The sequence below is a fragment of the Carassius gibelio genome, chromosome B19, assembly GCF_023724105.1.
Source record: "Carassius gibelio isolate Cgi1373 ecotype wild population from Czech Republic chromosome B19, carGib1.2-hapl.c, whole genome shotgun sequence".
In the NCBI taxonomy this organism is placed as follows: Eukaryota; Metazoa; Chordata; class Actinopteri; order Cypriniformes; family Cyprinidae; genus Carassius; species Carassius gibelio.
In genome coordinates, this window is record NC_068414.1 from 6,301,220 (window position 1) to 6,326,966 (window position 25,747).

The 25,747-nt window shown below is 48.1% G+C and overlaps 13 non-coding genes across 13 annotated transcripts; all 13 read left to right on the forward strand.

Moving 5' to 3' along the window:
• The first annotated feature begins 194 nt into the window (after nucleotides 1-194).
• On the forward strand, nucleotides 195-309 carry LOC127980406 (U5 spliceosomal RNA). The gene has a single exon (XR_008159432.1). It is a non-coding gene; the product is annotated as a U5 spliceosomal RNA (small nuclear RNA).
• Nucleotides 310-2,236: 1,927 nt separating this feature from the next.
• On the forward strand, nucleotides 2,237-2,351 carry LOC127980407 (U5 spliceosomal RNA). The gene has a single exon (XR_008159433.1). It is a non-coding gene; the product is annotated as a U5 spliceosomal RNA (small nuclear RNA).
• A 1,924-nt stretch (nucleotides 2,352-4,275) lies between these two features.
• Nucleotides 4,276-4,390, forward strand: LOC127980408 (U5 spliceosomal RNA). The gene has a single exon (XR_008159434.1). It is a non-coding gene; the product is annotated as a U5 spliceosomal RNA (small nuclear RNA).
• A 1,935-nt stretch (nucleotides 4,391-6,325) lies between these two features.
• LOC127980410 (U5 spliceosomal RNA) lies at nucleotides 6,326-6,440 on the forward strand. The gene has a single exon (XR_008159436.1). It is a non-coding gene; the product is annotated as a U5 spliceosomal RNA (small nuclear RNA).
• A 1,926-nt stretch (nucleotides 6,441-8,366) lies between these two features.
• On the forward strand, nucleotides 8,367-8,481 carry LOC127980411 (U5 spliceosomal RNA). The gene has a single exon (XR_008159437.1). It is a non-coding gene; the product is annotated as a U5 spliceosomal RNA (small nuclear RNA).
• Nucleotides 8,482-10,405: 1,924 nt separating this feature from the next.
• On the forward strand, nucleotides 10,406-10,520 carry LOC127980412 (U5 spliceosomal RNA). The gene has a single exon (XR_008159438.1). It is a non-coding gene; the product is annotated as a U5 spliceosomal RNA (small nuclear RNA).
• Nucleotides 10,521-12,453: 1,933 nt separating this feature from the next.
• On the forward strand, nucleotides 12,454-12,569 carry LOC127980149 (U5 spliceosomal RNA). Its single transcript, XR_008159187.1, has one exon. It is a non-coding gene; the product is annotated as a U5 spliceosomal RNA (small nuclear RNA).
• A 1,919-nt stretch (nucleotides 12,570-14,488) lies between these two features.
• Nucleotides 14,489-14,604, forward strand: LOC127980150 (U5 spliceosomal RNA). Its single transcript, XR_008159188.1, has one exon. It is a non-coding gene; the product is annotated as a U5 spliceosomal RNA (small nuclear RNA).
• A 1,926-nt stretch (nucleotides 14,605-16,530) lies between these two features.
• Nucleotides 16,531-16,646, forward strand: LOC127981018 (U5 spliceosomal RNA). Its single transcript, XR_008160012.1, has one exon. It is a non-coding gene; the product is annotated as a U5 spliceosomal RNA (small nuclear RNA).
• A 1,924-nt stretch (nucleotides 16,647-18,570) lies between these two features.
• Nucleotides 18,571-18,685, forward strand: LOC127980413 (U5 spliceosomal RNA). Its single transcript, XR_008159439.1, has one exon. It is a non-coding gene; the product is annotated as a U5 spliceosomal RNA (small nuclear RNA).
• Nucleotides 18,686-20,613: 1,928 nt separating this feature from the next.
• LOC127980414 (U5 spliceosomal RNA) lies at nucleotides 20,614-20,728 on the forward strand. Its single transcript, XR_008159440.1, has one exon. It is a non-coding gene; the product is annotated as a U5 spliceosomal RNA (small nuclear RNA).
• Nucleotides 20,729-22,653: 1,925 nt separating this feature from the next.
• LOC127980415 (U5 spliceosomal RNA) lies at nucleotides 22,654-22,768 on the forward strand. Its single transcript, XR_008159441.1, has one exon. It is a non-coding gene; the product is annotated as a U5 spliceosomal RNA (small nuclear RNA).
• Nucleotides 22,769-24,699: 1,931 nt separating this feature from the next.
• Nucleotides 24,700-24,814, forward strand: LOC127980416 (U5 spliceosomal RNA). The gene has a single exon (XR_008159442.1). It is a non-coding gene; the product is annotated as a U5 spliceosomal RNA (small nuclear RNA).
• Nucleotides 24,815-25,747: the final 933 nt, after the last annotated feature.

Consider the following 25,747-nt stretch of genomic DNA (forward strand, 5'->3'; position numbering starts at 1 on the left):
AGAGATTGCCTTGATTGGGCTTTTGGTTATTGGTGGGCCGAGGGGACTTTTTTGAGTTTTACTCCTCCGTTTTGGAGTGGGGGGGGGGGGGTGCTGACGAAACACATGTGGGCAGGCGTTGTCACCCTTGATGACCCTTGGCGAGCGTAGTAGTTTAACAGAGGCAGCGCACAGGCCCGAGCGTTTGGAGACACAGCTCGAGTTTCTCTTCATTGTCGCATAAATCTTTCGCCTTTTACTAAAGATTTCCGTGGAGGGGAACTTTTGCGAGTGACCTGTATTTTTGGGTGCTCTGCTCACTGCAGAGCTACATCGAAATGTCAAGAGCAGAATCAGTTTGACCGTCTGCCAGCATGCTGCGAGAGGGCTTGCCACTGGTCATCGTCTGAATGGGCACTCTCTGCGTTTGACCACTTCGTGTTTATTTAGCCGGATGGGAAGGCAGCGTTTTCTTGTACGTGACGGGATGCAAATTCTTGAAGGCTCTCTTTAGTGACGGGTCTGAACAAAGATCTCATCTGCTCCTCTAGCCCTATCGGCGACTCGTGCACTTCGAGTCTTCTTACTGACGGCGCAAGTTGCTGAATGCCTGCTGCGTTGGTGGTATAGTGGTGAGCATAGCTGCCTTCCAAGCAGTTGACCCGGGTTCGATTCCCGGCCAACGCATGTCCTTTGGCTCGGGCTGACGTCGAAGCAGAACTCCCTCTGTGACCTGTGCCTCCACCCAAAACTTTTGGATGGAATAATATCGGATGGACCCATCATTAGCTGAAGTCGCATAACACTTGCAACACTACCCGTAGCAGGGGTCATTGTTTGGACTCTTTTTTTTTTTTTTTTTTTAAATTGCGCTTTAAACAAAAAGTATTGTGTCAATGCAACTGAACAACATTAATTAGGAACACAGTGCGTCAATAAAGCTGCTGACTTCCACCTGCGTTGGTGGTATAGTGGTGAGCATAGCTGCCTTCCAAGCAGTTGACCCGGGTTCGATTCCCGGCCAACGCATGTCCTTTGGCTCGGGCTGACGTCGAAGCAGAACTCCTTCTGTGACCTGCGACTCCAACCAAAAATTTTGGATGGATCGTTCGGAAGACGAAAAGAACCAGTTCTCCCCGTCGGGGAATCGAACCCCGGTCTTCCGCGTGACAGGCGGAGATACTGTCCACTATACTAACGAGGAGCCGTGCATGCTGCCGTTTCTCCCCCAACCGACGGCACTGCACTGACATAACTAAACAATGCATGGCTTCTTCTGACGCAGACCCAGCCCTAGCACCGTAAAATTTCTGATGGACCCATCATTAGCTGAAGTCGCATAACACTTGGAACACTACCCGTAGCAGGGGTCATTGTTTGGACTCTTTTTTTTTTTTTTTTTTTTTTAAATTGCGCTTTAAACAAAAAGTATTGCGTCAATGCAACTGAACAACATTAATTAGGAACACAGTGCGTCAAAAAGCAAAATGACAGTTAAAGGCATTTCGTTATTGAACTCTTTGATGACATCATTCAGCTAAGTTCAGTTTTAAATAGTATCTGTGCAATAATTTGCAATCAAGTCAACGATATCTCTGTACATGAAGTGTCCCAAGCTCCGCCTGCCAGAGGCGACAGAGGCAAGAAACCAAAACTCGATCGGTGAAAAGATGGAGAAAAAACCCGGTGAGAAACCAGGCTCAGTCGGGGAGACAGTTCTCCCCTTGTCAGACGAAACCAGTAGATCAGCTCCAGGCTGCAGGAATGTCAGACTGTGCAGAAGAATCATCTGTTTCCTGTGGTCTTGTCCAGGTGGTCTTTACAGGGGATTTGTATCTGCGGCTCATCTAGTTGTCACGGTCTCCGCTGTGTTTCTGGGCCATAGAGGTCCTTTCTAGGTGTTGATCCACCATCTTCTCTGGATACGGATTGGATCCGGGTGACTGAAGCGGTTACAGACTGGATCTGGTGGCTACGGTGACCTCGGAATAAGGGATTTCTTTAAAATACTTTTTTTTTCATATAAGATTTTATCCAACTTTTCAGATAGAGGCATGAGAAAGAGATTGCCTTGATTGGGCTTTTGGTTATTGGTGGGCCGAGGGGACTTTTTTGAGTTTTACTCCTCCGTTTTGGAGTGGGGGGGGGGGGGGGTGCTGACGAAACACATGTGGGCAGGCGTTGTCACCCTTGATGACCCTTGGCGAGCGTAGTAGTTTAACAGAGGCAGCGCACAGGCCCGAGCGTTTGGAGACACAGCTCGAGTTTCTCTTCATTGTCGCATAAATCTTTCGCCTTTTACTAAAGATTTCCGTGGAGGGGAACTTTTGCGAGTGACCTGTATTTTTGGGTGCTCTGCTCACTGCAGAGCTACATCGAAATGTCAAGAGCAGAATCAGTTTGACCGTCTGCCAGCATGCTGCGAGAGGGCTTGCCACTGGTCATCGTCTGAATGGGCACTCTCTGCGTTTGACCACTTCGTGTTTATTTAGCCGGATGGGAAGGCAGCGTTTTCTTGTACGTGACGGGATGCAAATTCTTGAAGGCTCTCTTTAGTGATGGGTCTGAACAAAGATCTCATCTGCTCCTCTAGCCCTATCGGCGACTCGTGCACTTCGAGTCTTCTTACTGACGGCGCAAGTTGCTGAATGCCTGCTGCGTTGGTGGTATAGTGGTGAGCATAGCTGCCTTCCAAGCAGTTGACCCGGGTTCGATTCCCGGCCAACGCATGTCCTTTGGCTCGGGCTGACGTCGAAGCAGAACTCCCTCTGTGACCTGTGCCTCCACCCAAAACTTTTGGATGGAATAATATCGGATGGACCCATCATTAGCTGAAGTCGCATAACACTTGCAACACTACCCGTAGCAGGGGTCATTGTTTGGACTCTTTTTTTTTTTTTTTTTTTAAATTGCGCTTTAAACAAAAAGTATTGTGTCAATGCAACTGAACAACATTAATTAGGAACACAGTGCGTCAATAAAGCTGCTGACTTCCACCTGCGTTGATGGTATAGTGGTGAGCATAGCTGCCTTCCAAGCAGTTGACCCGGGTTCGATTCCCGGCCAACGCATGTCCTTTGGCTCGGGCTGACGTCGAAGCAGAACTCCTTCTGTGACCTGCGACTCCAACCAAAAATTTTGGATGGATCGTTCGGAAGACGAAAAGAACCAGTTCTCCCCGTCGGGGAATCGAACCCCGGTCTTCCGCGTGACAGGCGGAGATACTGTCCACTATACTAACGAGGAGCCGTGCATGCTGCCGTTTCTCCCCCAACCGACGGCACTGCACTGACATAACTAAACAATGCATGGCTTCTTCTGACGCAGACCCAGCCCTAGCACCGTAAAATTTCTGATGGACCCATCATTAGCTGAAGTCGCATAACACTTGGAACACTACCCGTAGCAGGGGTCATTGTTTGGACTCTTTTTTTTTTTTTTTTTATTTTAAATTGCGCTTTAAACAAAAAGTATTGCGTCAATGCAACTGAACAACATTAATTAGGAACACAGTGCGTCAAAAAGCAAAATGACAGTTAAAGGCATTTCGTTATTGAACTCTTTGATGACATCATTCAGCTAAGTTCAGTTTTAAATAGTATCTGTGCAATAATTTGCAATCAAGTCAACGATATCTCTGTACATGAAGTGTCCCAAGCTCCGCCTGCCAGAGGCGACAGAGGCAAGAAACCAAAACTCGATCGGTGAAAAGATGGAGAAAAAACCCGGTGAGAAACCAGGCTCAGTCGGGGAGACAGTTCTCCCCTTGTCAGACGAAACCAGTAGATCAGCTCCAGGCTGCAGGAATGTCAGACTGTGCAGAAGAATCATCTGTTTCCTGTGGTCTTGTCCAGGTGGTCTTTACAGGGGATTTGTATCTGCGGCTCATCTAGTTGTCACGGTCTCCGCTGTGTTTCTGGGCCATAGAGGTCCTTTCTAGGTGTTGATCCACCATCTTCTCTGGATACGGACTGGATCCGGGTGACTGAAGCGGTTACAGACTGGATCTGGTGGCTACGGTGACCTCGGAATAAGGGATTTCTTTAAAATACTTTTTTTTTCATATAAGATTTTATCCAACTTTTCAGATAGAGGCATGAGAAAGAGATTGCCTTGATTGGGCTTTTGGTTATTGGTGGGCCGAGGGGACTTTTTTGAGTTTTACTCCTCCGTTTTGGAGTGGGGGGGGGGGGTGCTGACGAAACACATGTGGGCAGGCGTTGTCACCCTTGATGACCCTTGGCGAGCGTAGTAGTTTAACAGAGGCAGCGCACAGGCCCGAGCGTTTGGAGACACAGCTCGAGTTTCTCTTCATTGTCGCATAAATCTTTCGCCTTTTACTAAAGATTTCCGTGGAGGGGAACTTTTGCGAGTGACCTGTATTTTTGGGTGCTCTGCTCACTGCAGAGCTACATCGAAATGTCAAGAGCAGAATCAGTTTGACCGTCCGCCAGCATGCTGCGAGAGGGCTTGCCCCTGGTCATCGTCTGAATGGGCACTCTCTGCGTTTGACCACTTCGTGTTTATTTAGCCGGATGGGAAGGCAGCGTTTTCTTGTACGTGACGGGATGCAAATTCTTGAAGGCTCTCTTTAGTGACGGGTCCGAACAAAGATCTCATCTGCTCCTCTAGCCCTATCGGCGACTCGTGCACTTCGAGCCTTCTTACTGACGGCGCAAGTTGCTGAGTGCCTGCTGCGTTGGTGGTATAGTGGTGAGCATAGCTGCCTTCCAAGCAGTTGACCCGGGTTCGATTCCCGGCCAACGCATGTCCTTTGGCTCGGGCTGACGTCGAAGCAGAACTCCCTCTGTGACCTGTGCCTCCACCCAAAACTTTTGGATGGAATAATATCGGATGGACCCATCATTAGCTGAAGTCGCATAACACTTGCAACACTACCCGTAGCAGGGGTCATTGTTTGGACTCTTTTTTTTTTTTTTTTTTTTTTTTAAATTGCGCTTTAAACAAAAAGTATTGTGTCAATGCAACTGAACAACATTAATTAGGAACACAGTGCGTCAATAAAGCTGCTGACTTCCACCTGCGTTGGTGGTATAGTGGTGAGCATAGCTGCCTTCCAAGCAGTTGACCCGGGTTCGATTCCCGGCCAACGCATGTCCTTTGGCTCGGGCTGACGTCGAAGCAGAACTCCTTCTGTGACCTGCGACTCCAACCAAAAATTTTGGATGGATCGTTCGGAAGACGAAAAGAACCAGCTCTCCCCGTCGGGGAATCGAACCCCGGTCTTCCGCGTGACAGGCGGAGATACTGTCCACTATACTAACGAGGAGCCGTGCATGCTGCCGTTTCTCCCCCAACCGACGGCACTGCACTGACATAACTAAACAATGCATGGCTTCTTCTGACGCAGACCCAGCCCTAGCACCGTAAAATTTCTGATGGACCCATCATTAGCTGAAGTCGCATAACACTTGGAACACTACCCGTAGCAGGGGTCATTGTTTGGACTCTTTTTTTTTTTTTTTTTTTTTTAAATTGCGCTTTAAACAAAAAGTATTGCGTCAATGCAACTGAACAACATTAATTAGGAACACAGTGCGTCAAAAAGCAAAATGACAGTTAAAGGCATTTCGTTATTGAACTCTTTGATGACATCATTCAGCTAAGTTCAGTTTTAAATAGTATCTGTGCAATAATTTGCAATCAAGTCAACGATATCTCTGTACATGAAGTGTCCCAAGCTCCGCCTGCCAGAGGCGACAGAGGCAAGAAACCAAAACTCGATCGGTGAAAAGATGGAGAAAAAACCCGGTGAGAAACCAGGCTCAGTCGGGGAGACAGTTCTCCCCTTGTCAGACGAAACCAGTAGATCAGCTCCAGGCTGCAGGAATGTCAGACTGTGCAGAAGAATCATCTGTTTCCTGTGGTCTTGTCCAGGTGGTCTTTACAGGGGATTTGTATCTGCGGCTCATCTAGTTGTCACGGTCTCCGCTGTGTTTCTGGGCCATAGAGGTCCTTTCTAGGTGTTGATCCACCATCTTCTCTGGATACGGACTGGATCCGGGTGACTGAAGCGGTTACAGACTGGATCTGGTGGCTACGGTGACCTCGGAATAAGGGATTTCTTTAAAATACTTTTTTTTTCATTGAAGATTTTATCCAACTTTTCAGATAGAGGCATGAGAAAGAGATTGCCTTGATTGGGCTTTTGGTTATTGGTGGGCCGAGGGGACTTTTTTGAGTTTTACTCCTCCGTTTTGGAGTGGGGGGGGGGGGGGGGGGTGCTGACGAAACACATGTGGGCAGGCGTTGTCACCCTTGATGACCCTTGGCGAGCGTAGTAGTTTAACAGAGGCAGCGCACAGGCCCGAGCGTTTGGAGACACAGCTCGAGTTTCTCTTCATTGTCGCATAAATCTTTCGCCTTTTACTAAAGATTTCCGTGGAGGGGAACTTTTGCGAGTGACCTGTATTTTTGGGTGCTCTGCTCACTGCAGAGCTACATCGAAATGTCAAGAGCAGAATCAGTTTGACCGTCTGCCAGCATGCTGCGAGAGGGCTTGCCACTGGTCATCGTCTGAATGGGCACTCTCTGCGTTTGACCACTTCGTGTTTATTTAGCCGGATGGGAAGGCAGCGTTTTCTTGTACGTGACGGGATGCAAATTCTTGAAGGCTCTCTTTAGTGACGGGTCTGAACAAAGATCTCATCTGCTCCTCTAGCCCTATCGGCGACTCGTGCACTTCGAGTCTTCTTACTGACGGCGCAAGTTGCTGAATGCCTGCTGCGTTGGTGGTATAGTGGTGAGCATAGCTGCCTTCCAAGCAGTTGACCCGGGTTCGATTCCCGGCCAACGCATGTCCTTTGGCTCGGGCTGACGTCGAAGCAGAACTCCCTCTGTGACCTGTGCCTCCACCCAAAACTTTTGGATGGAATAATATCGGATGGACCCATCATTAGCTGAAGTCGCATAACACTTGCAACACTACCCGTAGCAGGGGTCATTGTTTGGACTCTTTTTTTTTTTTTTTTTTTAAATTGCGCTTTAAACAAAAAGTATTGTGTCAATGCAACTGAACAACATTAATTAGGAACACAGTGCGTCAATAAAGCTGCTGACTTCCACCTGCGTTGGTGGTATAGTGGTGAGCATAGCTGCCTTCCAAGCAGTTGACCCGGGTTCGATTCCCGGCCAACGCATGTCCTTTGGCTCGGGCTGACGTCGAAGCAGAACTCCTTCTGTGACCTGCGACTCCAACCAAAAATTTTGGATGGATCGTTCGGAAGACGAAAAGAACCAGTTCTCCCCGTCGGGGAATCGAACCCCGGTCTTCCGCGTGACAGGCGGAGATACTGTCCACTATACTAACGAGGAGCCGTGCATGCTGCCGTTTCTCCCCCAACCGACGGCACTGCACTGACATAACTAAACAATGCATGGCTTCTTCTGACGCAGACCCAGCCCTAGCACCGTAAAATTTCTGATGGACCCATCATTAGCTGAAGTCGCATAACACTTGGAACACTACCCGTAGCAGGGGTCATTGTTTGGACTCTTTTTTTTTTTTTTTTTTTTTTAAATTGCGCTTTAAACAAAAAGTATTGCGTCAATGCAACTGAACAACATTAATTAGGAACACAGTGCGTCAAAAAGCAAAATGACAGTTAAAGGCATTTCGTTATTGAACTCTTTGATGACATCATTCAGCTAAGTTCAGTTTTAAATAGTATCTGTGCAATAATTTGCAATCAAGTCAACGATATCTCTGTACATGAAGTGTCCCAAGCTCCGCCTGCCAGAGGCGACAGAGGCAAGAAACCAAAACTCGATCGGTGAAAAGATGGAGAAAAAACCCGGTGAGAAACCAGGCTCAGTCGGGGAGACAGTTCTCCCCTTGTCAGACGAAACCAGTAGATCAGCTCCAGGCTGCAGGAATGTCAGACTGTGCAGAAGAATCATCTGTTTCCTGTGGTCTTGTCCAGGTGGTCTTTACAGGGGATTTGTATCTGCGGCTCATCTAGTTGTCACGGTCTCCGCTGTGTTTCTGGGCCATAGAGGTCCTTTCTAGGTGTTGATCCACCATCTTCTCTGGATACGGATTGGATCCGGGTGACTGAAGCGGTTACAGACTGGATCTGGTGGCTACGGTGACCTCGGAATAAGGGATTTCTTTAAAATACTTTTTTTTTCATATAAGATTTTATCCAACTTTTCAGATAGAGGCATGAGAAAGAGATTGCCTTGATTGGGCTTTTGGTTATTGGTGGGCCGAGGGGACTTTTTTGAGTTTTACTCCTCCGTTTTGGAGTGGGGGGGGGGGGGGTGCTGACGAAACACATGTGGGCAGGCGTTGTCACCCTTGATGACCCTTGGCGAGCGTAGTAGTTTAACAGAGGCAGCGCACAGGCCCGAGCGTTTGGAGACACAGCTCGAGTTTCTCTTCATTGTCGCATAAATCTTTCGCCTTTTACTAAAGATTTCCGTGGAGGGGAACTTTTGCGAGTGACCTGTATTTTTGGGTGCTCTGCTCACTGCAGAGCTACATCGAAATGTCAAGAGCAGAATCAGTTTGACCGTCTGCCAGCATGCTGCGAGAGGGCTTGCCACTGGTCATCGTCTGAATGGGCACTCTCTGCGTTTGACCACTTCGTGTTTATTTAGCCGGATGGGAAGGCAGCGTTTTCTTGTACGTGACGGGATGCAAATTCTTGAAGGCTCTCTTTAGTGATGGGTCTGAACAAAGATCTCATCTGCTCCTCTAGCCCTATCGGCGACTCGTGCACTTCGAGTCTTCTTACTGACGGCGCAAGTTGCTGAATGCCTGCTGCGTTGGTGGTATAGTGGTGAGCATAGCTGCCTTCCAAGCAGTTGACCCGGGTTCGATTCCCGGCCAACGCATGTCCTTTGGCTCGGGCTGACGTCGAAGCAGAACTCCCTCTGTGACCTGTGCCTCCACCCAAAACTTTTGGATGGAATAATATCGGATGGACCCATCATTAGCTGAAGTCGCATAACACTTGCAACACTACCCGTAGCAGGGGTCATTGTTTGGACTCTTTTTTTTTTTTTTTTTTTAAATTGCGCTTTAAACAAAAAGTATTGTGTCAATGCAACTGAACAACATTAATTAGGAACACAGTGCGTCAATAAAGCTGCTGACTTCCACCTGCGTTGATGGTATAGTGGTGAGCATAGCTGCCTTCCAAGCAGTTGACCCGGGTTCGATTCCCGGCCAACGCATGTCCTTTGGCTCGGGCTGACGTCGAAGCAGAACTCCTTCTGTGACCTGCGACTCCAACCAAAAATTTTGGATGGATCGTTCGGAAGACGAAAAGAACCAGTTCTCCCCGTCGGGGAATCGAACCCCGGTCTTCCGCGTGACAGGCGGAGATACTGTCCACTATACTAACGAGGAGCCGTGCATGCTGCCGTTTCTCCCCCAACCGACGGCACTGCACTGACATAACTAAACAATGCATGGCTTCTTCTGACGCAGACCCAGCCCTAGCACCGTAAAATTTCTGATGGACCCATCATTAGCTGAAGTCGCATAACACTTGGAACACTACCCGTAGCAGGGGTCATTGTTTGGACTCTTTTTTTTTTTTTTTTTATTTTAAATTGCGCTTTAAACAAAAAGTATTGCGTCAATGCAACTGAACAACATTAATTAGGAACACAGTGCGTCAAAAAGCAAAATGACAGTTAAAGGCATTTCGTTATTGAACTCTTTGATGACATCATTCAGCTAAGTTCAGTTTTAAATAGTATCTGTGCAATAATTTGCAATCAAGTCAACGATATCTCTGTACATGAAGTGTCCCAAGCTCCGCCTGCCAGAGGCGACAGAGGCAAGAAACCAAAACTCGATCGGTGAAAAGATGGAGAAAAAACCCGGTGAGAAACCAGGCTCAGTCGGGGAGACAGTTCTCCCCTTGTCAGACGAAACCAGTAGATCAGCTCCAGGCTGCAGGAATGTCAGACTGTGCAGAAGAATCATCTGTTTCCTGTGGTCTTGTCCAGGTGGTCTTTACAGGGGATTTGTATCTGCGGCTCATCTAGTTGTCACGGTCTCCGCTGTGTTTCTGGGCCATAGAGGTCCTTTCTAGGTGTTGATCCACCATCTTCTCTGGATACGGACTGGATCCGGGTGACTGAAGCGGTTACAGACTGGATCTGGTGGCTACGGTGACCTCGGAATAAGGGATTTCTTTAAAATACTTTTTTTTTCATATAAGATTTTATCCAACTTTTCAGATAGAGGCATGAGAAAGAGATTGCCTTGATTGGGCTTTTGGTTATTGGTGGGCCGAGGGGACTTTTTTGAGTTTTACTCCTCCGTTTTGGAGTGGGGGGGGGGGGTGCTGACGAAACACATGTGGGCAGGCGTTGTCACCCTTGATGACCCTTGGCGAGCGTAGTAGTTTAACAGAGGCAGCGCACAGGCCCGAGCGTTTGGAGACACAGCTCGAGTTTCTCTTCATTGTCGCATAAATCTTTCGCCTTTTACTAAAGATTTCCGTGGAGGGGAACTTTTGCGAGTGACCTGTATTTTTGGGTGCTCTGCTCACTGCAGAGCTACATCGAAATGTCAAGAGCAGAATCAGTTTGACCGTCCGCCAGCATGCTGCGAGAGGGCTTGCCCCTGGTCATCGTCTGAATGGGCACTCTCTGCGTTTGACCACTTCGTGTTTATTTAGCCGGATGGGAAGGCAGCGTTTTCTTGTACGTGACGGGATGCAAATTCTTGAAGGCTCTCTTTAGTGACGGGTCCGAACAAAGATCTCATCTGCTCCTCTAGCCCTATCGGCGACTCGTGCACTTCGAGCCTTCTTACTGACGGCGCAAGTTGCTGAGTGCCTGCTGCGTTGGTGGTATAGTGGTGAGCATAGCTGCCTTCCAAGCAGTTGACCCGGGTTCGATTCCCGGCCAACGCATGTCCTTTGGCTCGGGCTGACGTCGAAGCAGAACTCCCTCTGTGACCTGTGCCTCCACCCAAAACTTTTGGATGGAATAATATCGGATGGACCCATCATTAGCTGAAGTCGCATAACACTTGCAACACTACCCGTAGCAGGGGTCATTGTTTGGACTCTTTTTTTTTTTTTTTTTTTTTTTTAAATTGCGCTTTAAACAAAAAGTATTGTGTCAATGCAACTGAACAACATTAATTAGGAACACAGTGCGTCAATAAAGCTGCTGACTTCCACCTGCGTTGGTGGTATAGTGGTGAGCATAGCTGCCTTCCAAGCAGTTGACCCGGGTTCGATTCCCGGCCAACGCATGTCCTTTGGCTCGGGCTGACGTCGAAGCAGAACTCCTTCTGTGACCTGCGACTCCAACCAAAAATTTTGGATGGATCGTTCGGAAGACGAAAAGAACCAGCTCTCCCCGTCGGGGAATCGAACCCCGGTCTTCCGCGTGACAGGCGGAGATACTGTCCACTATACTAACGAGGAGCCGTGCATGCTGCCGTTTCTCCCCCAACCGACGGCACTGCACTGACATAACTAAACAATGCATGGCTTCTTCTGACGCAGACCCAGCCCTAGCACCGTAAAATTTCTGATGGACCCATCATTAGCTGAAGTCGCATAACACTTGGAACACTACCCGTAGCAGGGGTCATTGTTTGGACTCTTTTTTTTTTTTTTTTTTTTTTAAATTGCGCTTTAAACAAAAAGTATTGCGTCAATGCAACTGAACAACATTAATTAGGAACACAGTGCGTCAAAAAGCAAAATGACAGTTAAAGGCATTTCGTTATTGAACTCTTTGATGACATCATTCAGCTAAGTTCAGTTTTAAATAGTATCTGTGCAATAATTTGCAATCAAGTCAACGATATCTCTGTACATGAAGTGTCCCAAGCTCCGCCTGCCAGAGGCGACAGAGGCAAGAAACCAAAACTCGATCGGTGAAAAGATGGAGAAAAAACCCGGTGAGAAACCAGGCTCAGTCGGGGAGACAGTTCTCCCCTTGTCAGACGAAACCAGTAGATCAGCTCCAGGCTGCAGGAATGTCAGACTGTGCAGAAGAATCATCTGTTTCCTGTGGTCTTGTCCAGGTGGTCTTTACAGGGGATTTGTATCTGCGGCTCATCTAGTTGTCACGGTCTCCGCTGTGTTTCTGGGCCATAGAGGTCCTTTCTAGGTGTTGATCCACCATCTTCTCTGGATACGGACTGGATCCGGGTGACTGAAGCGGTTACAGACTGGATCTGGTGGCTACGGTGACCTCGGAATAAGGGATTTCTTTAAAATACTTTTTTTTTCATTGAAGATTTTATCCAACTTTTCAGATAGAGGCATGAGAAAGAGATTGCCTTGATTGGGCTTTTGGTTATTGGTGGGCCGAGGGGACTTTTTTGAGTTTTACTCCTCCGTTTTGGAGTGGGGGGGGGGGGGGGGGTGCTGACGAAACACATGTGGGCAGGCGTTGTCACCCTTGATGACCCTTGGCGAGCGTAGTAGTTTAACAGAGGCAGCGCACAGGCCCGAGCGTTTGGAGACACAGCTCGAGTTTCTCTTCATTGTCGCATAAATCTTTCGCCTTTTACTAAAGATTTCCGTGGAGGGGAACTTTTGTGAGTGACCTGTATTTTTGGGTGCTCTGCTCACTGCAGAGCTACATCGAAATGTCAAGAGCAGAATCAGTTTGACCGTCCGCCAGCATGCTGCGAGAGGGCTTGCCACTGGTCATCGTCTGAATGGGCACTCTCTGCGTTTGACCACTTCGTGTTTATTTAGCCTGATGGGAAGGCAGCGTTTTCTTGTACGTGACGGGATGCAAATTCTTGAAGGCTCTCTTTAGTGACGGGTCTGAACAAAGATCTCATCTGCTCCTCTAGCCCTATCGGCGACTCGTGCACTTCGAGTCTTCTTACTGACGGCGCAAGTTGCTGAATGCCTGCTGCGTTGGTGGTATAGTGGTGAGCATAGCTGCCTTCCAAGCAGTTGACCCGGGTTCGATTCCCGGCCAACGCATGTCCTTTGGCTCGGGCTGACGTCGAAGCAGAACTCCCTCTGTGACCTGTGCCTCCACCCAAAACTTTTGGATGGAATAATATCGGATGGACCCATCATTAGCTGAAGTCGCATAACACTTGCAACACTACCCGTAGCAGGGGTCATTGTTTGGACTCTTTTTTTTTTTTTTTTTTTAAATTGCGCTTTAAACAAAAAGTATTGTGTCAATGCAACTGAACAACATTAATTAGGAACACAGTGCGTCAATAAAGCTGCTGACTTCCGCCTGCGTTGGTGGTATAGTGGTGAGCATAGCTGCCTTCCAAGCAGTTGACCCGGGTTCGATTCCCGGCCAACGCATGTCCTTTGGCTCGGGCTGACGTCGAAGCAGAACTCCTTCTGTGACCTGCGACTCCAACCAAAAATTTTGGATGGATCGTTCGGAAGACCAAAAGAACCAGCTCTCCCCGTCGGGGAATCGAACCCCGGTCTTCCGCGTGACAGGCGGAGATACTGTCCACTATACTAACGAGGAGCCGTGCATGCTGCCGTTTCTCCCCCAACCGACGGCACTGCACTGACATAACTAAACAATGCATGGCTTCTTCTGACGCAGACCCAGCCCTAGCACCGTAAAATTTCTGATGGACACATCATTAGCTGAAGTCGCATAACACTTGGAACACTACCCGTAGCAGGGGTCATTGTTTGGACTCTTTTTTTTTTTTTTTTTTTAAATTGCGCTTTAAACAAAAAGTATTGCGTCAATGCAACTGAACAACATTAATTAGGAACACAGTGCGTCAAAAAGCAAAATGACAGTTAAAGGCATTTCGTTATTGAACTCTTTGATGACATCATTCAGCTAAGTTCAGTTTTAAATAGTATCTGTGCAATAATTTGCAATCAAGTCAACGATATCTCTGTACATGAAGTGTCCCAAGCTCCGCCTGCCAGAGGCGACAGAGGCAAGAAACCAAAACTCGATCGGTGAAAAGATGGAGAAAAAACCCGGTGAGAAACCAGGCTCAGTCGGGGAGACAGTTCTCCCCTTGTCAGACGAAACCAGTAGATCAGCTCCAGGCTGCAGGAATGTCAGACTGTGCAGAAGAATCATCTGTTTCCTGTGGTCTTGTCCAGGTGGTCTTTACAGGGGATTTGTATCTGCGGCTCATCTAGTTGTCACGGTCTCCGCTGTGTTTCTGGGCCATAGAGGTCCTTTCTAGGTGTTGATCCACCATCTTCTCTGGATACGGATTGGATCCGGGTGACTGAAGCGGTTACAGACTGGATCTGGTGGCTACGGTGACCTCGGAATAAGGGATTTCTTTAAAATACTTTTTTTTTCATATAAGATTTTATCCAACTTTTCAGATAGAGGCATGAGAAAGAGATTGCCTTGATTGGGCTTTTGGTTATTGGTGGGCCGAGGGGACTTTTTTGAGTTTTACTCCTCCGTTTTGGAGTGGGGGGGGGGGTGCTGACGAAACACATGTGGGCAGGCGTTGTCACCCTTGATGACCCTTGGCGAGCGTAGTAGTTTAACAGAGGCAGCGCACAGGCCCGAGCGTTTGGAGACACAGCTCGAGTTTCTCTTCATTGTCGCATAAATCTTTCGCCTTTTACTAAAGATTTCCGTGGAGGGGAACTTTTGTGAGTGACCTGTATTTTTGGGTGCTCTGCTCACTGCAGAGCTACATCGAAATGTCAAGAGCAGAATCAGTTTGACCGTCCGCCAGCATGCTGCGAGAGGGCTTGCCACTGGTCATCGTCTGAATGGGCACTCTCTGCGTTTGACCACTTCGTGTTTATTTAGCCTGATGGGAAGGCAGCGTTTTCTTGTACGTGACGGGATGCAAATTCTTGAAAGCTCTCTTTAGTGACGGGTCTGAACAAAGATCTCATCTGCTCCTCTAGCCCTATCGGCGACTCGTGCACTTCGAGTCTTCTTACTGACGGCGCAAGTTGCTGAATGCCTGCTGCGTTGGTGGTATAGTGGTGAGCATAGCTGCCTTCCAAGCAGTTGACCCGGGTTCGATTCCCGGCCAACACATGTCCTTTGGCTCGGGCTGACGTCGAAGCAGAACTCCCTCTGTGACCTGTGCCTCCACCCAAAACTTTTGGATGGAATAATATCGGATGGACCCATCATTAGCTGAAGTCGCATAACACTTGCAACACTACCCGTAGCAGGGGTCATTGTTTGGACTCTTTTTTTTTTTTTTTTTTTTTAAATTGCGCTTTAAACAAAAAGTATTGTGTCAATGCAACTGAACAACATTAATTAGGAACACAGTGCGTCAATAAAGCTGCTGACTTCCACCTGCGTTGGTGGTATAGTGGTGAGCATAGCTGCCTTCCAAGCAGTTGACCCGGGTTCGATTCCCGGCCAACGCATGTCCTTTGGCTCGGGCTGACGTCGAAGCAGAACTCCTTCTGTGACCTGCGACTCCAACCAAAAATTTTGGATGGATCGTTCGGAAGACGAAAAGAACCAGCTCTCCCCGTCGGGGAATCGAACCCCGGTCTTCCGCGTGACAGGCGGAGATACTGTCCACTATACTAACGAGGAGCCGTGCATGCTGCCGTTTCTCCCCCAACCGACGGCACTGCACTGACATAACTAAACAATGCATGGCTTCTTCTGACGCAGACCCAGCCCTAGCACCGTAAAATTTCTGATGGACCCATCATTAGCTGAAGTCGCATAACACTTGGAACACTACCCGTAGCAGGGGTCATTGTTTGGACTCTTTTTTTTTTTTTTTTTTTTTTAAATTGCGCTTTAAACAAAAAGTATTGCGTCAATGCAACTGAACAACATTAATTAGGAACACAGTGCGTCAAAAAGCAAAATGACAGTTAAAGGCATTTCGTTATTGAACTCTTTGATGACATCATTCAGCTAAGTTCAGTTTTAAATAGTATCTGTGCAATAATTTGCAATCAAGTCAACGATATCTCTGTACATGAAGTGTCCCAAGCTCCGCCTGCCAGAGGCGACAGAGGCAAGAAACCAAAACTCGATCGGTGAAAAGATGGAGAAAAAACCCGGTGAGAAACCAGGCTCAGTCGGGGAGACAGTTCTCCCCTTGTCAGACGAAACCAGTAGATCAGCTCCAGGCTGCAGGAATGTCAGACTGTGCAGAAGAATCATCTGTTTCCTGTGGTCTTGTCCAGGTGGTCTTTACAGGGGATTTGTATCTGCGGCTCATCTAGTTGTCACGGTCTCCGCTGTGTTTCTGGGCCATAGAGGTCCTTTCTAGGTGTTGATCCACCATCTTCTCTGGATACGGACTGGATCCGGGTGACTGAAGCGGTTACAGACTGGATCTGGTGGCTACGGTGACCTCGGAATAAGGGATTTCTTTAAAATACTTTTTTTTTCATATAAGATTTTATCCAACTTTTCAGATAGAGGCATGAGAAAGAGATTGCCTTGATTGGGCTTTTGGTTATTGGTGGGCCGAGGGGACTTTTTTGAGTTTTACTCCTCCGTTTTGGAGTGGGGGGGGGGGGGTGCTGACGAAACACATGTGGGCAGGCGTTGTCACCCTTGATGACCCTTGGCGAGCGTAGTAGTTTAACAGAGGCAGCGCACAGGCCCGAGCGTTTGGAGACACAGCTCGAGTTTCTCTTCATTGTCGCATAAATCTTTCGCCTATTACTAAAGATTTCCGTGGAGGGGAACTTTTGTGAGTGACCTGTATTTTTGGGTGCTCTGCTCACTGCAGAGCTACATCGAAATGTCAAGAGCAGAATCAGTTTGACCGTCCGCCAGCATGCTGCGAGAGGGCTTGCCACTGGTCATCGTCTGAATGGGCACTCTCTGCGTTTGACCACTTCGTGTTTATTTAGCCTGATGGGAAGGCAGCGTTTTCTTGTACGTGACGGGATGCAAATTCTTGAAGGCTCTCTTTAGTGACGGGTCTGAACAAAGATCTCATCTGCTCCTCTAGCCCTATCGGCGACTCGTGCACTTCGATCTTCTTACTGACGGCGCAAGTTGCTGAATGCCTGCTGCGTTGGTGGTATAGTGGTGAGCATAGCTGCCTTCCAAGCAGTTGACCCGGGTTCGATTCCCGGCCAACACATGTCCTTTGGCTCGGGCTGACGTCGAAGCAGAACTCCCTCTGTGACCTGTGCCTCCACCCAAAACTTTTGGATGGAATAATATCGGATGGACCCATCATTAGCTGAAGTCGCATAACACTTGCAACACTACCCGTAGCAGGGGTCATTGTTTGGACTCTTTTTTTTTTTTTTTTTTTTAAATTGCGCTTTAAACAAAAAGTATTGTGTCAATGCAACTGAACAACATTAATTAGGAACACAGTGCGTCAATAAAGCTGCTGACTTCCACCTGCGTTGGTGGTATAGTGGTGAGCATAGCTGCCTTCCAAGCAGTTGACCCGGGTTCGATTCCCGGCCAACGCATGTCCTTTGGCTCGGGCTGACGTCGAAGCAGAACTCCTTCTGTGACCTGCGACTCCAACCAAAAATTTTGGATGGATCGTTCGGAAGACGAAAAGAACCAGCTCTCCCCGTCGGGGAATCGAACCCCGGTCTTCCGCGTGACAGGCGGAGATACTGTCCACTATACTAACGAGGAGCCGTGCATGCTGCCGTTTCTCCCCCAACCGACGGCACTGCACTGACATAACTAAACAATGCATGGCTTCTTCTGACGCAGACCCAGCCCTAGCACCGTAAAATTTCTGATGGACCCATCATTAGCTGAAGTCGCATAACACTTGGAACACTACCCGTAGCAGGGGTCATTGTTTGGACTCTTTTTTTTTTTTTTTTTTTTTTAAATTGCGCTTTAAACAAAAAGTATTGCGTCAATGCAACTGAACAACATTAATTAGGAACACAGTGCGTCAAAAAGCAAAATGACAGTTAAAGGCATTTCGTTATTGAACTCTTTGATGACATCATTCAGCTAAGTTCAGTTTTAAATAGTATCTGTGCAATAATTTGCAATCAAGTCAACGATATCTCTGTACATGAAGTGTCCCAAGCTCCGCCTGCCAGAGGCGACAGAGGCAAGAAACCAAAACTCGATCGGTGAAAAGATGGAGAAAAAACCCGGTGAGAAACCAGGCTCAGTCGGGGAGACAGTTCTCCCCTTGTCAGACGAAACCAGTAGATCAGCTCCAGGCTGCAGGAATGTCAGACTGTGCAGAAGAATCATCTGTTTCCTGTGGTCTTGTCCAGGTGGTCTTTACAGGGGATTTGTATCTGCGGCTCATCTAGTTGTCACGGTCTCCGCTGTGTTTCTGGGCCATAGAGGTCCTTTCTAGGTGTTGATCCACCATCTTCTCTGGATACGGATTGGATCCGGGTGACTGAAGCGGTTACAGACTGGATCTGGTGGCTACGGTGACCTCGGAATAAGGGATTTCTTTAAAATACTTTTTTTTTCATATAAGATTTTATCCAACTTTTCAGATAGAGGCATGAGAAAGAGATTGCCTTGATTGGGCTTTTGGTTATTGGTGGGCCGAGGGGACTTTTTTGAGTTTTACTCCTCCGTTTTGGAGTGGGGGGGGGGGGTGCAGACGAAACACATGTGGGCAGGCGTTGTCACCCTTGATGACCCTTGGCGAGCGTAGTAGTTTAACAGAGGCAGCGCACAGGCCCGAGCGTTTGGAGACACAGCTCGAGTTTCTCTTCATTGTCGCATAAATCTTTCGCCTTTTACTAAAGATTTCCGTGGAGGGGAACTTTTGCGAGTGACCTGTATTTTTGGGTGCTCTGCTCACTGCAGAGCTACATCGAAATGTCAAGAGCAGAATCAGTTTGACCGTCCGCCAGCATGCTGCGAGAGGGCTTGCCACTGGTCATCGTCTGAATGGGCACTCTCTGCGTTTGACCACTTCGTGTTTATTTAGCCGGATGGGAAGGCAGCGTTTTCTTGTACGTGACGGGATGCAAATTCTTGAAGGCTCTCTTTAGTGACGGGTCTGAACAAAGATCTCATCTGCTCCTCTAGCCCTATCGGCGACTCGTGCACTTCGAGTCTTCTTACTGACGGCGCAAGTTGCTGAATGCCTGCTGCGTTGGTGGTATAGTGGTGAGCATAGCTGCCTTCCAAGCAGTTGACCCGGGTTCGATTCCCGGCCAACGCATGTCCTTTGGCTCGGGCTGACGTCGAAGCAGAACTCCCTCTGTGACCTGTGCCTCCACCCAAAACTTTTGGATGGAATAATATCGGATGGACCCATCATTAGCTGAAGTCGCATAACACTTGCAACACTACCCGTAGCAGGGGTCATTGTTTGGACTCTTTTTTTTTTTTTTTTTTTTTTAAATTGCGCTTTAAACAAAAAGTATTGTGTCAATGCAACTGAACAACATTAATTAGGAACACAGTGCATCAATAAAGCTGCTGACTTCCACCTGCGTTGGTGGTATAGTGGTGAGCATAGCTGCCTTCCAAGCAGTTGACCCGGGTTCGATTCCCGGCCAACGCATGTCCTTTGGCTCGGGCTGACGTCGAAGCAGAACTCCTTCTGTGACCTGCGACTCCAACCAAAAATTTTGGATGGATCGTTCGGAAGACGAAAAGAACCAGCTCTCCCCGTCGGGGAATCGAACCCCGGTCTTCCGCGTGACAGGCGGAGATACTGTCCACTATACTAACGAGGAGCCGTGCATGCTGCCGTTTCTCCCCCAACCGACGGCACTGCACTGACATAACTAAACAATGCATGGCTTCTTCTGACGCAGACCCAGCCCTAGCACCGTAAAATTTCTGATGGACCCATCATTAGCTGAAGTCGCATAACACTTGGAACACTACCCGTAGCAGGGGTCATTGTTTGGACTCTTTTTTTTTTTTTTTTTTTTTAAATTGCGCTTTAAACAAAAAGTATTGCGTCAATGCAACTGAACAACATTAATTAGGAACACAGTGCGTCAAAAAGCAAAATGACAGTTAAAGGCATTTCGTTATTGAACTCTTTGATGACATCATTCAGCTAAGTTCAGTTTTAAATAGTATCTGTGCAATAATTTGCAATCAAGTCAACGATATCTCTGTACATGAAGTGTCCCAAGCTCCGCCTGCCAGAGGCGACAGAGGCAAGAAACCAAAACTCGATCGGTGAAAAGATGGAGAAAAAACCCGGTGAGAAACCAGGCTCAGTCGGGGAGACAGTTCTCCCCTTGTCAGACGAAACCAGTAGATCAGCTCCAGGCTGCAGGAATGTCAGACTGTGCAGAAGAATCATCTGTTTCCTGTGGTCTTGTCCAGGTGGTCTTTACAGGGGATTTGTATCTGCGGCTCATCTAGTTGTCACGGTCTCCGCTGTGTTTCTGGGCCATAGAGGTCCTTTCTAGGTGTTGATCCACCATCTTCTCTGGATACGGATTGGATCCGGGTGACTGAAGCGGTTACAGACTGGATCTGGTGGCTACGGTGACCTCGGAATAAGGGATTTCTTTAAAATACTTTTTTTTTCATATAAGATTTTATCCAACTTTTCAGATAGAGGCATGAGAAAGAGATTGCCTTGATTGGGCTTTTGGTTATTGGTGGGCCGAGGGGACTTTTTTGAGTTTTACTCCTCCGTTTTGGAGTGGGGGGGGGGGGGGTGCTGACGAAACACATGTGGGCAGGCGTTGTCACCCTTGATGACCCTTGGCGAGCGTAGTAGTTTAACAGAGGCAGCGCACAGGCCCGAGCGTTTGGAGACACAGCTCGAGTTTCTCTTCATTGTCGCATAAATCTTTCGCCTTTTACTAAAGATTTCCGTGGAGGGGAACTTTTGCGAGTGACCTGTATTTTTGGGTGCTCTGCTCACTGCAGAGCTACATCGAAATGTCAAGAGCAGAATCAGTTTGACCGTCCGCCAGCATGCTGCGAGAGGGCTTGCCACTGGTCATCGTCTGAATGGGCACTCTCTGCGTTTGACCACTTCGTGTTTATTTAGCCGGATGGGAAGGCAGCGTTTTCTTGTACGTGACGGGATGCAAATTCTTGAAGGCTCTCTTTAGTGACGGGTCTGAACAAAGATCTCATCTGCTCCTCTAGCCCTATCGGCGACTCGTGCACTTCGAGTCTTCTTACTGACGGCGCAAGTTGCTGAATGCCTGCTGCGTTGGTGGTATAGTGGTGAGCATAGCTGCCTTCCAAGCAGTTGACCCGGGTTCGATTCCCGGCCAACGCATGTCCTTTGGCTCGGGCTGACGTCGAAGCAGAACTCCCTCTGTGACCTGTGCCTCCACCCAAAACTTTTGGATGGAATAATATCGGATGGACCCATCATTAGCTGAAGTCGCATAACACTTGCAACACTACCCGTAGCAGGGGTCATTGTTTGGACTCTTTTTTTTTTTTTTTTTTTAAATTGCGCTTTAAACAAAAAGTATTGTGTCAATGCAACTGAACAACATTAATTAGGAACACAGTGCGTCAATAAAGCTGCTGACTTCCACCTGCGTTGGTGGTATAGTGGTGAGCATAGCTGCCTTCCAAGCAGTTGACCCGGGTTCGATTCCCGGCCAACGCATGTCCTTTGGCTCGGGCTGACGTCGAAGCAGAACTCCTTCTGTGACCTGCGACTCCAACCAAAAATTTTGGATGGATCGTTCGGAAGACGAAAAGAACCAGCTCTCCCCGTCGGGGAATCGAACCCCGGTCTTCCGCGTGACAGGCGGAGATACTGTCCACTATACTAACGAGGAGCCGTGCATGCTGCCGTTTCTCCCCCAACCGACGGCACTGCACTGACATAACTAAACAATGCATGGCTTCTTCTGACGCAGACCCAGCCCTAGCACCGTAAAATTTCTGATGGACCCATCATTAGCTGAAGTCGCATAACACTTGGAACACTACCCGTAGCAGGGGTCATTGTTTGGACTCTTTTTTTTTTTTTTTTTTTTTTTAAATTGCGCTTTAAACAAAAAGTATTGCGTCAATGCAACTGAACAACATTAATTAGGAACACAGTGCGTCAAAAAGCAAAATGACAGTTAAAGGCATTTCGTTATTGAACTCTTTGATGACATCATTCAGCTAAGTTCAGTTTTAAATAGTATCTGTGCAATAATTTGCAATCAAGTCAACGATATCTCTGTACATGAAGTGTCCCAAGCTCCGCCTGCCAGAGGCGACAGAGGCAAGAAACCAAAACTCGATCGGTGAAAAGATGGAGAAAAAACCCGGTGAGAAACCAGGCTCAGTCGGGGAGACAGTTCTCCCCTTGTCAGACGAAACCAGTAGATCAGCTCCAGGCTGCAGGAATGTCAGACTGTGCAGAAGAATCATCTGTTTCCTGTGGTCTTGTCCAGGTGGTCTTTACAGGGGATTTGTATCTGCGGCTCATCTAGTTGTCACGGTCTCCGCTGTGTTTCTGGGCCATAGAGGTCCTTTCTAGGTGTTGATCCACCATCTTCTCTGGATACGGACTGGATCCGGGTGACTGAAGCGGTTACAGACTGGATCTGGTGGCTACGGTGACCTCGGAATAAGGGATTTCTTTAAAATACTTTTTTTTTCATATAAGATTTTATCCAACTTTTCAGATAGAGGCATGAGAAAGAGATTGCCTTGATTGGGCTTTTGGTTATTGGTGGGCCGAGGGGACTTTTTTGAGTTTTACTCCTCCGTTTTGGAGTGGGGGGGGGGGGTGCTGACGAAACACATGTGGGCAGGCGTTGTCACCCTTGATGACCCTTGGCGAGCGTAGTAGTTTAACAGAGGCAGCGCACAGGCCCGAGCGTTTGGAGACACAGCTCGAGTTTCTCTTCATTGTCGCATAAATCTTTCGCCTTTTACTAAAGATTTCCGTGGAGGGGAACTTTTGCGAGTGACCTGTATTTTTGGGTGCTCTGCTCACTGCAGAGCTACATCGAAATGTCAAGAGCAGAATCAGTTTGACCGTCCGCCAGCATGCTGCGAGAGGGCTTGCCCCTGGTCATCGTCTGAATGGGCACTCTCTGCGTTTGACCACTTCGTGTTTATTTAGCCGGATGGGAAGGCAGCGTTTTCTTGTACGTGACGGGATGCAAATTCTTGAAGGCTCTCTTTAGTGACGGGTCCGAACAAAGATCTCATCTGCTCCTCTAGCCCTATCGGCGACTCGTGCACTTCGAGCCTTCTTACTGACGGCGCAAGTTGCTGAATGCCTGCTGCGTTGGTGGTATAGTGGTGAGCATAGCTGCCTTCCAAGCAGTTGACCCGGGTTCGATTCCCGGCCAACGCATGTCCTTTGGCTCGGGCTGACGTCGAAGCAGAACTCCCTCTGTGACCTGTGCCTCCACCCAAAACTTTTGGATGGAATAATATCGGATGGACCCATCATTAGCTGAAGTCGCATAACACTTGCAACACTACCCGTAGCAGGGGTCATTGTTTGGACTCTTTTTTTTTTTTTTTTTTTTTTTTAAATTGCGCTTTAAACAAAAAGTATTGTGTCAATGCAACTGAACAACATTAATTAGGAACACAGTGCGTCAATAAAGCTGCTGACTTCCACCTGCGTTGGTGGTATAGTGGTGAGCATAGCTGCCTTCCAAGCAGTTGACCCGGGTTCGATTCCCGGCCAACGCATGTCCTTTGGCTCGGGCTGACGTCGAAGCAGAACTCCTTCTGTGACCTGCGACTCCAACCAAAAATTTTGGATGGATCGTTCGGAAGACGAAAAGAACCAGCTCTCCCCGTCGGGGAATCGAACCCCGGTCTTCCGCGTGACAGGCGGAGATACTGTCCACTATACTAACGAGGAGCCGTGCATGCTGCCGTTTCTCCCCCAACCGACGGCACTGCACTGACATAACTAAACAATGCATGGCTTCTTCTGACGCAGACCCAGCCCTAGCACCGTAAAATTTCTGATGGACCCATCATTAGCTGAAGTCGCATAACACTTGGAACACTACCCGTAGCAGGGGTCATTGTTTGGACTCTTTTTTTTTTTTTTTTTTTTTTTAAATTGCGCTTTAAACAAAAAGTATTGCGTCAATGCAACTGAACAACATTAATTAGGAACACAGTGCGTCAAAAAGCAAAATGACAGTTAAAGGCATTTCGTTATTGAACTCTTTGATGACATCATTCAGCTAAGTTCAGTTTTAAATAGTATCTGTGCAATAATTTGCAATCAAGTCAACGATATCTCTGTACATGAAGTGTCCCAAGCTCCGCCTGCCAGAGGCGACAGAGGCAAGAAACCAAAACTCGATCGGTGAAAAGATGGAGAAAAAACCCGGTGAGAAACCAGGCTCAGTCGGGGAGACAGTTCTCCCCTTGTCAGACGAAACCAGTAGATCAGCTCCAGGCTGCAGGAATGTCAGACTGTGCAGAAGAATCATCTGTTTCCTGTGGTCTTGTCCAGGTGGTCTTTACAGGGGATTTGTATCTGCGGCTCATCTAGTTGTCACGGTCTCCGCTGTGTTTCTGGGCCATAGAGGTCCTTTCTAGGTGTTGATCCACCATCTTCTCTGGATACGGACTGGATCCGGGTGACTGAAGCGGTTACAGACTGGATCTGGTGGCTACGGTGACCTCGGAATAAGGGATTTCTTTAAAATACTTTTTTTTTCATATAAGATTTTATCCAACTTTTCAGATAGAGGCATGAGAAAGAGATTGCCTTGATTGGGCTTTTGGTTATTGGTGGGCCGAGGGGACTTTTTTGAGTTTTACTCCTCCGTTTTGGAGTGGGGGGGGGGGGGTGCTGACGAAACACATGTGGGCAGGCGTTGTCACCCTTGATGACCCTTGGCGAGCGTAGTAGTTTAACAGAGGCAGCGCACAGGCCCGAGCGTTTGGAGACACAGCTCGAGTTTCTCTTCATTGTCGCATAAATCTTTCGCCTTTTACTAAAGATTTCCGTGGAGGGGAACTTTTGCGAGTGACCTGTATTTTTGGGTGCTCTGCTCACTGCAGAGCTACATCGAAATGTCAAGAGCAGAATCAGTTTGACCGTCCGCCAGCATGCTGCGAGAGGGCTTGCCCCTGGTCATCGTCTGAATGGGCACTCTCTGCGTTTGACCACTTCGTGTTTATTTAGCCGGATGGGAAGGCAGCGTTTTCTTGTACGTGACGGGATGCAAATTCTTGAAGGCTCTCTTTAGTGACGGGTCCGAACAAAGATCTCATCTGCTCCTCTAGCCCTATCGGCGACTCGTGCACTTCGAGCCTTCTTACTGACGGCGCAAGTTGCTGAATGCCTGCTGCGTTGGTGGTATAGTGGTGAGCATAGCTGCCTTCCAAGCAGTTGACCCGGGTTCGATTCCCGGCCAACGCATGTCCTTTGGCTCGGGCTGACGTCGAAGCAGAACTCCCTCTGTGACCTGTGCCTCCACCCAAAACTTTTGGATGGAATAATATCGGATGGACCCATCATTAGCTGAAGTCGCATAACACTTGCAACACTACCCGTAGCAGGGGTCATTGTTTGGACTCTTTTTTTTTTTTTTTTTTTTTTTTAAATTGCGCTTTAAACAAAAAGTATTGTGTCAATGCAACTGAACAACATTAATTAGGAACACAGTGCGTCAATAAAGCTGCTGACTTCCACCTGCGTTGGTGGTATAGTGGTGAGCATAGCTGCCTTCCAAGCAGTTGACCCGGGTTCGATTCCCGGCCAACGCATGTCCTTTGGCTCGGGCTGACGTCGAAGCAGAACTCCTTCTGTGACCTGCGACTCCAACCAAAAATTTTGGATGGATCGTTCGGAAGACGAAAAGAACCAGCTCTCCCCGTCGGGGAATCGAACCCCGGTCTTCCGCGTGACAGGCGGAGATACTGTCCACTATACTAACGAGGAGCCGTGCATGCTGCCGTTTCTCCCCCAACCGACGGCACTGCACTGACATAACTA